General features: G+C 40.1%; 1 pseudogene; it reads right to left on the bottom strand.

Moving 5' to 3' along the window:
- Positions 1–7,241: 7,241 nt before the first annotated feature.
- LOC121803999 lies at positions 7,242–8,262 on the bottom strand (annotated as a pseudogene).
- Between the last annotated feature and the right edge of the window lie 1,566 nt (positions 8,263–9,828).

The following is a 9,828-nucleotide window of genomic DNA, read 5'->3' as shown; positions in this document are numbered from 1 at the left end:
AAGCTTAATGTTTTGGACCAACGCTTGGTCAACCTGCATATGCAGAAGATTGAACAACTTGATCGACAACTTGATCGACTAGGCATGCAGCGGCTTGATCAGCTGGGTTGACAACAACTTGATCAAGCCACGTAGTGAAGTCCACACGCGACGGATGAACTGGGCGTGTACAGCGTCCAGGTTCAACGTCGACCACTCCTGCTTTCAAATTCGTAACGTCTGGCGGTTACAGCCACGTAATGATGAGCCATGATGATTGCCATCAAGGCTGAGATAACCCCTGCAGTGGACTAGGCCTAAAAATAGGCTAGTCATTCCTTGCATCATATACGATCAGAACATGCACACAAGCATCATACTCTCTCTGCATAGTCTTTCTTCTCGAAGCTCTGCCCTCTCCTCTTCCAGTTCGCCGGAGCTCTGCTGATAGCGATGCTGCTTCACTAGAGACGTTGCCGTTTTATCTTTGGGGACGACGCCGCCAAACTGAGAGCACTACTGAGGCGTATCTCATCTTGCGGAAAGAGGCTTTCCTCGACTCAGCTAAGTTTGATTTACTGTTTCGATTTCATTATATTTTTCAGTTTTTTAGTTGTTCCTTATTAGGTTATATTACGCCCGTTTTTGTGTATCTCTTGTAATTCCAGCATTACCACCAACATTCGCAAGATGAGATATTCTTTTGCCATTAAAGGATTGAACCTTAACTGAACTTAAAACTATCGAAACCTAATCATTTGCTTGGAGATGTCGACCAACGCCAACACCTCTGCTGCCACTACTTCGGCCACCGCCGCCTCAACTGTTCCGGCCACCGCCGCCTTCACTGCTGTCTCTTTCTCATCAATCTTGATGGGTCAAGGCACTCCATTTTCTGCCTCAAATACCTCTTCGATATGGAACAACCCCTTTGGGGCGTCCACTGGATCCACCTTTGGTGGGTCGATAGGTTCCACTTTTAGTGGTTCCTTTGGATCCTTTAATGGATCGAGTGTTGGTGCCTCCGGGCTCAATACTAGTGTTGGATCTATTGGTATCAACACGAATGTGGGGTCATCTATGGGCCACACATATGTGGGGGGCAATACGCTCAACACAAACTTTGGAGGCTCAACTGGAGCCAACATGAATGGTTCATATCATGGACCAAGCTCGGTGCCATTGATGCCGAGAATGATGCCACCCGCTAAGAAGCCCTCCAAGTTTGGAGGATCTGACTTCCTGAGGTGGTAACAGAAAATGTTGTTCTACTTGACAACATTGGGGGTCGTGCACTTCCTCAAGGAAGACGAGCCACCCACGCCAAGCGATCAAGAGACAAGACTGGAGGTCTTCTCCGAGTAAGACGCATGGCACAAAGGGGATTATCTATGTAAAAACTTTATTTTAAGTGCATTAGATTATAGCCTCTACAATGTATACTCTAATGTAACCACATCTAAACAACTGTGGGAGAACCTAGAGAAGAAGTACCGTAGCAATGATGCAGGTACTAAGAAATTTGTAATAGCTAAGTACTTGGACTACAAAATGGTGGATTCAAGACCAATGATAGACCAAGTACAAGAGTTTCAAATTATCATCCACGACCTCGCCGGCGAGGGGATGAACTTCCCGGAAGCTTTTACTTCTGGCACGATAATTGAGAAGCTTCCACCTAGTTGGAAGGACTTCAAGAGCTACCTTAAGCACAAGCGAAAGGAAATGACCCTTGAAGAAATGATCGTGAAATTGCGCATTGAATCTGACGTGCGCAAAAACGACCAAAAGGCTAGAGGCCATGGCCCCTTTGAAGCCAAAGCCAACTTGTTGGAGCGAGGCGGTCCCTCCAACAAACGACCTCTCCCAAATCGTCCAATGTCAAAGGACAAAGGCAGGGCAAAGCAACCTGTGAAAGGCGACTGCTACAAATGTGGTAAACCTGGGCACTACGCCAAGGATTGCTGAAGCAAGAGCAAGAAGCATGCTGCCCATGTCATCGAAAAAGAGTTCAAAGACTTGGACGAGAATGACCTCATTGTTGTGGTCACTGAAGAGGCCAACTTGATTTAAAATAAGGGAGGCTGGTACATCGACACAGGAGCAACTACTTATGTTTGTGCTGATAGGAGTAAGTTTTCAACTTACAGTCCTGTTGATGGGATGAAGATCAACATGGGGAATCAAACATCATTCGAAGTGAAAGGAACTGGAGATGTGATCCTCAAGATGACATCTGGCGTCTCAATCACCTTGAAGGATGTGCTACATGTGCCCGACATCCGAAAGAACCTAGTCTCTGGATCTATACTAGTTAATAAGGGTTTTAAACTTGTATTTGAATCCGATAGGTTCATATTGTATAAGTTTGGAAAATCCCTCGGAAAAGGTTATGTAACCGATGGGCTTTTCAAGCTTAGTGTAGCTACGCGTCATGGTCCCAAGCCTTTGGCTATCAATAACAATGCGTATACTCCTCTTACTTGATTGAGTATTCAAACTTGTGGCATTGTAGATTGGGACATGTAAATATAAACGTCATTAAGAGATTAGTAAATCTTGATATACTAAAGGCAAATGAAGTTTATAGTAAAGATAAATGTGAGATTTGTCTTGAAGCCAAAATGGCTAAGTTACCGTTTCATTCAGTTGAAAGAAACACTAAACCCTTTGAATTAATTCACACCGATGTGTGTGACTTAAAATTTGTGCAAACAAGAGGTGGTAAAAAATACTTTATCACCTTTATAGATGATTGCACAAGATATTGCTACATCTATCTTTTGAGAAGCAAAGATGAAGCAATAGAAGCGTTCAAGAATTATAACAACGAAGTTGAGAATCAACTTGATTGTAAAATCAAAATGATTCGAAGTGATAGAGGAGGCGAATATGTAGCTCAGTTTGAAGAACTATGCAACGCAAGTGGCATAATTCATCAAACAACTACTCCCTATTCACCCCAATTTAATGGAGTTGCAGAACGCAAAAATCGAACTCTAAAAGAGATGATGTATGCACTGCTTCTGACTTCAGGATTACCACATAACATGTGGGGGGAAGCTGTTTTGACAGCCAACTATATCTTGAATAAAATCCCTCTCAAAGATAAATATGTTACTCCTTATGAGCTGTGAAAAGGAAGGAAACCATTCTACAAATACCTCAAAGTGTGGGGGTGTTTGGCAAAGGTAATGGTCCCCCACCCAAAGAAGTTACAATCGAACATAAAACGGTTGATTGCAACTTCATTGGATATGTACTTAATAGTAGTGCATACAGATTTGTGGTCCACAAGTCTGAAATTTCAACCGTGACTGTGGGAATAACGATTGAATCAAGAAACGTTGTATTTCTTGAATATACATTTCCTTGTAGAAATAAGGAAAATGTAGCATCCAATTCTGAGACGAGAATTGAGTATGAAACCACGAGCTCTAAATTATTGGAGATAGAGCCCGATTCACGCAAACGTGCAAGGCCTGATCTAAATGTGGCTGCACTGAGACGTGGGAATAGGGTCAGAACACTAAAGACATTTGGTCCTGACTATATTGCATTCATGTTGGATGAAGAACCAACATCGATAAAAGTAGCCTTTACTGGCCCAGATGGGTTGCATTGGAAAGAAGCTGTTCAAAGCGAAATTGATACAATTTTGCTAAACCACACGTGGGTGTTGGTTGATCTACCCGAAGGTGCTAAACCTTTAGGATGCAAATGGGTCCTTAAAAGAAAGTTTAAAGCCGATGGAACAACGGACAAGTATAGAGCTCGACTGGTAGTCAAAGGCTTTAAACAAAAGGAAGGGTACGATTTCTTCGATACCTACTCACCTGTAACGAGGATTACATCAATTCGAGTGCTTCTCGCGATTGCTGCTGTGCACAATCTTGAGATTCATCAAATGGATGTTAAGACTGCGTTTCTAAATGGTGACCTTGAAGATGAAATCGGTATGGAACAACCTGAAGGTTTTGTAGTACCTGAACAAGAGAAAAATGTACGCAAACTGGTTAAATCCCTCTATGGATTGAAACAAGCGCCGTTGCAATGGCACTTGAAATTTGATAACGTGATGTTATCAAATGGATTTAAAATCAACGAGTGTGACAAATGTGTCTACATTAAGAACTCTGATAATGGATACGTTATAGTGTGTCTCTATATTGATGATATGTTAATCATGGGTAGTAACACCCAAGTGATTAACGACACGAAAGCCATGTTAAAGAGAAACTTTGACATGAAGGACATGGGTCTAGCCGATGTAATTCTTGGAATGAAAATTCTAAGAACATCTGAAGGAATCACCTTAACACAATCTCATTATGTTGAGAAAGTACTAAAAAGATTCAACGCTTATGATAGCACGCCGGCTAAGACACCTATAGAGCTAAATGTTCAATTAACCAAGAACAAAGGCGAACATGTCGCACAAGAAGACTATGCGAAGATCATTGGATGCATTATGTATCTGACTAATTGCACCCGGCCCGATATCGCTTGCGCTGTGAACAAATAAGCACGCTATACGAGCAATCCAAACAAAGAGCATTGGACTGCTCTTGTAAGGGTTTTGAGATATTTAAGATATACTAAAAATCATGGGCTACACTTTACGAGATACCCCCCGGTACTTGAAGGGTACTGTGATGCAAACTGGATATCCGATAACAAAGACTCACTTTCTATAAGTGGATACGTCTTTACTATTGGGGGTGGTGCTATCTCGTGGAAATCCACAAAACAGACTTGTATAGCCCGATCAACAATGGAATCTGAATTCATAGCTTTAGATAAAGCTGGTGAAGAAGCCGAGTGGCTTAAGAATTTCCTAGAGGACATTTCTTGTTGGTCCAAGCCTGCGCCTCCAGTGTTAATTCACTGTGATAGCCAAGCAGCTATCGGAAGAGCAAATAATGGCTTCTATAATGGTAAGTCTCGACACATTCGTCGACGACACAACACCGTGAGGCATTTGATCACAACTAGCATGATTACAATCGACTATGTAAAGTCAATAGATAATCTAGCGGATCCGCTAACAAAAGGGTTAAACCGTGATCAAATGAATAAACTGCTAGAGGGAATGGGTCTAAAATCCACAATCTAAAAGAATAATAATAGTGGTAACCCAACCATAATGACTGGAGATCCCAAGAACTTGGTTCAATAGGAAAACTAAGCTATGAGAGTTCATGAGAAACACTCATCTACATCTATTCCCTAAAGAGTAATAGAGTGTTGAAAAACCTACCTAAGTGGTAAAGGCTAAGTCTATGACTTTTAATGGTTCTTAAGGATCTCAAAGAGATGGAGTTCTTAAAGAGACTAAGTATGGCAAGGTACTTGACTAAGAATCACCTATGTAAGTGCGAAGTGCGGTCGCTTCATAAAACGCACTTATGAATCCAAAGTGGTGTCCAAGAGCGCAATGGATACAAACCGTAAGAACTGAAGAGGATGAGGTGTTTAAGTGTTAACATCATTGTCTCAGTACACGCCGTGGAGGAATAGTTCAAAGCATCGTGCTACTAGTCCGCCTGTGTATCCGATGGTGCTATCTATGGATGGTTCAAAGCCACAAACTACCTATCTGTATGCTTATATACCTCAACAGGGTTGAGCTTGTGTCTGCATGCATATGCATTTGGCTATTTCCACTCATGTGGGGGATTATTGGAATCTTGAATTTAAGAGTATTTAAGATGCCCGGTCAACAAAATTTGACAGGTAATAAATGTGACAAGACATTTAATTTGAGAAAATTAAATGATATAACGTCGATCTACGTTCCGCGTAGATGACCGTAGTATACTCACTTTCTCAAATCCGATTCCCAGTAAGTGAGAAATATTGGGTTAAAGTTGGTCACATTGTAGCTTTGATAAAGCTATGAAAAGAAAGCCTAGGGAGTAATTAACTAGTGTTAATTATCCCACATAGGAGGTGAGACACGGCTTTAAATGTGTATTTATTAAGTGACTTACTACACTTAATATTATAGTGGACTAAGATGGGTTGAAGAGCTCACACGCGCGCCGAGCCGAGCCGCGGCCGCGCCCGTGCCCGTGCCAGTGCCCTTGGTCTGGGACTTGGACTTGGATCTTGGCAATTGGTCTTTGGGTGGTCTTTGGGCTTGGTGCTTGGGCTTGTCCCTGGACCCAAGCTTAATGTTTTGGACCAACGCTTGGTCAACCTGCATATGCAGAAGATTGAACAACTTGGCACGCTGCGACTTGATCGACAACTTGATAAACTCGGCATGCAGCGGCTTGATCAGCTGGGTTGACAGCAACTTGATCAAGCCACGTAGTGAAGTCCACACGCGACGGATGAACTGGGCGTGTACAGCGTAAAGGTTCAACGTCGACCACTCCTGCTTTCAAATTCGAAACGGCTGGCGGTTAAAGCCACGCCATGATGAGCCATGATGATTGCCATCAAGGCTGAGACAACCCCTGCAGTGGACTAGGCCTATAAATAGGCTAGTCATTCCTTGCATCAAATACGATCAGAACATACACACAAGCATCATACTCTCTCTGCATAGTCTTTCTTCTCGAAGCTCTGCCCTCTCCTCTTCCAGTTCGTCGGATCTCTGCTGATAGCGGTGCTGCTTCACCAGAGACGTTACCGTTTATCTTTGGGGACGACACGCCAAACCGAGAGCACTACCGGGGCGTATCTCGTCTGGCGGAAAGAGGGCTTTCCTCGAGTCGGATAAGTTTGATTTACTGTTTCGATTTCATTGTATTTTTCAGTTTTTCAGTTCTTCCTTCTTGGGTTGTATTACGCCCGGTTTTGTGTATTTCTTGTAATTCCAGCATTACCACCATCATATTTTTATCAACATTATATTTTATTAAAATTCGAATATATGATTGTATTGCGCCTCTATCCATGGCTCACACACGAAAGCCGTTTACCATGACTTTCAGCTTGCAGACAATCTGTCCATCACCTTCAAATATTCTATAATAACCTTGAATTAAAATTATGTTACCATCATGAAACATACATGAGTCACACTTGACTCTTGGGTAGGGTTTAAGCTCTTATCCAATATTTTTTTATTATTTCCTATTTTTAAATTTTAAAAAACTTTAGAAAATCATGTTAAGCCCCTTATGAAGGCACTACTAGAGAAGAATAATTCCTACTTTCAGCCGTTACTACTAACTTTTTTTGTTTCCGCCTCTAGATCCAACACAGTGCTTCGTGAGAATAGATATACATCATATGTTTACGATATTATATTATTAGAATATGACGCATTCATTCTATTATTAGAGAGAAAAATATATACAAAAAGTAAGCACCTGCTAGCTTATGCCTGAAATTGATAGCTTAAAAATGAATGGAATTAGCCAGAGATATGGTGATTGTAAAAAGGGAAAGAATCGTAGGGGCGAGTCATCAGCATCTTGCTCTCTTGGTCATCATGAGACCACATAGAATCATTTGTGGGGAAATCCCATACTAGAGGAGATGTGATTGGAATATTGCTACTCTCTTCAGACAGCTCTATGTCCTTTCAGATCTCATCTATTGAATACACTTCCTCCGCAGCCGCCTTGCACTTGTTATTGTTGTTTTGTCCCTCCATCCCGCCAGTGTCATAGAAGCTGGCGGTGGAGGACCAGGATGAGGAAGAGGAGGAGGCATGAGGAATACCGGTGGCCTTCTTCTTCTGTTCTTGATCCTTCTTCCTCATGTGAGTTCTCCAGTAGTTCTTGATCTCGTTATCAGTGCGACCGGATATTTTCGTGGCAATTCTTGACCATCTACACATAGAAGGAGGGTTATGAGAATCACCAACAATTGAAACTAAAAAAATATACTATAATACAACTATATAAGTCTCATGTTCTCGTATCACCAATTATTTTAGGATGGAACCTATGAATTTCAATCGGTTTGAATAGCACACCTGTTTCCCCATTTGGAGTGGAGTTGGAGAATGGGGCGCTCTTCGTGGGGGGTGATTTTGCCCCTCTTGAGGCCGGAGTGGAGGTAGTTGACCCAACGCAAACGACAGCTCTTGCCGGTGCGTTTGAGACCTAGAAAAGGGAACAAAATAAGACAAGGGCGATGGAAGAGGGGAATCCATGCCCAAAACAAGCCTACCTATGTCGCATATCCCGCCACCTTCAAACCTGATACTTTAGCAATGAAGTCCCAACGCCAGTCGCCGAATAAATTAACGTAGAACACCAACTGAACGTCCTATTCTTCGGTCCATGGCCCCTTTCTCATCGCTTCTTCTTTCTCCATCATCTCTTGATTCTACCTAACTACTTGCCGATGGATTGCTATATATATATATATATATATATATATATATATATATACATATATATATATATATGTATATATATATATATGTATATATATATATATAGGGTTGCGTTAAAGATAGAACCATTCTTAAGTGTAGAACCTAGAACTCTACATATTTTATTCATTGGATGAGGAAAAAATGACGGTCAAGATTAAAAATCATACATATTAGACTATGTTTTCACGACATTCCGGACTCAACATGTGAAAACATACGTTTAAGAATGGTTCTACGTTTAAGAATGGTTCTATCTTGATCACTGTGTATGATCACTGTCGTGAAAACATAGTCTAATATGTATGATTTTTAATCTTGACCGTCATTTTTTCCTCATCCAATGAATAAAATATGTAGAGTTCTAGGTTCTACACTTAAGAATGGTTCTATCTTTAACGCAACCCTATATATATATATATATATATGGTTTTGATCTATGCAAAGCTCATTCTTAATACAAAAATGCAGAACCAAGCATACAAAGGTCATTTTAAAGTCATCATAAGCTTATTTTTACGTCATTATAGTAATGATGTCATAAAATGATCTTAACATGACCTCAAATTCAAATTTTATAATATGACCTAAAACTACTTTATAATGACCCTCCGTGTTTTTATTTAATTACCATTAGATTGCCAAATCTCATGGTCAGGGTTTGGTCAAGATTTTGTATTGAAATCAATTTTTTTATAGATCATTTTCATATATATATATATATATATATATATATATATATATATATAGAGAGAGAGAGAGAGAGAGAGAGAGAAAGAGAGAGAGAGTCGTGATCATATGATAACCCCTAAATATCGTAATAACCCTATAACCAAATCTGGACCACACATATTTCTAATCATGCGGTTGAGATTCAAACTTAGATTTACTTCATAAAAAAAGCGTGGGGGTAAAACTGTCATTTCCCTCATTTAATTTCTGAATTTCGCCAAATATCACGTAAAATGATAAAATGATAGGTTTATTGCATAGAATGATAGTTTTGAGATTCAAACTTAGATTTACTTCATAAAAAAAAAGCGCGGGAGTAAAACTGTCATTTTCCTCATTTAATTTCTGAATTTCGCCAAATATCACGTAAAATGATAAAATGATAAAATGATATGTTTATTGCATAGAATGATAGTTTTGCCGGATAGAATGATACTATGAGTTGATAAAATGATACTTTTGACTGACTGATAAAATGATAGGTTTATTGCATAGAATGATAGTTTTGCCGGATAGAATGATACTCTGAGTTGATAAAATGATACTTTTGACTGACTGATAAAATGATAAAATGATATATGTTAGGTTTATTGCATAGAATGATAGTTTTTCTGGATAGAATGATACTCTGAGTTGATAAAATGATACTTTTAGCTTATAAATGTTAGGTTTAAAGCATGAAATGATAGTTTTGCCGGATAGAATGATACTTTCAGCCGATAGAATGATAGTTTTGCCGGGTAGAATGATACTTTCAGCCGATAGAATGATAAGTA

The sequence above is a fragment of the Salvia splendens genome, chromosome 1, assembly GCF_004379255.2.
Source record: "Salvia splendens isolate huo1 chromosome 1, SspV2, whole genome shotgun sequence".
Taxonomy (NCBI): domain Eukaryota; kingdom Viridiplantae; phylum Streptophyta; class Magnoliopsida; order Lamiales; family Lamiaceae; genus Salvia; species Salvia splendens.
This window is presented reverse-complemented; position numbering and strand designations above follow the sequence as displayed.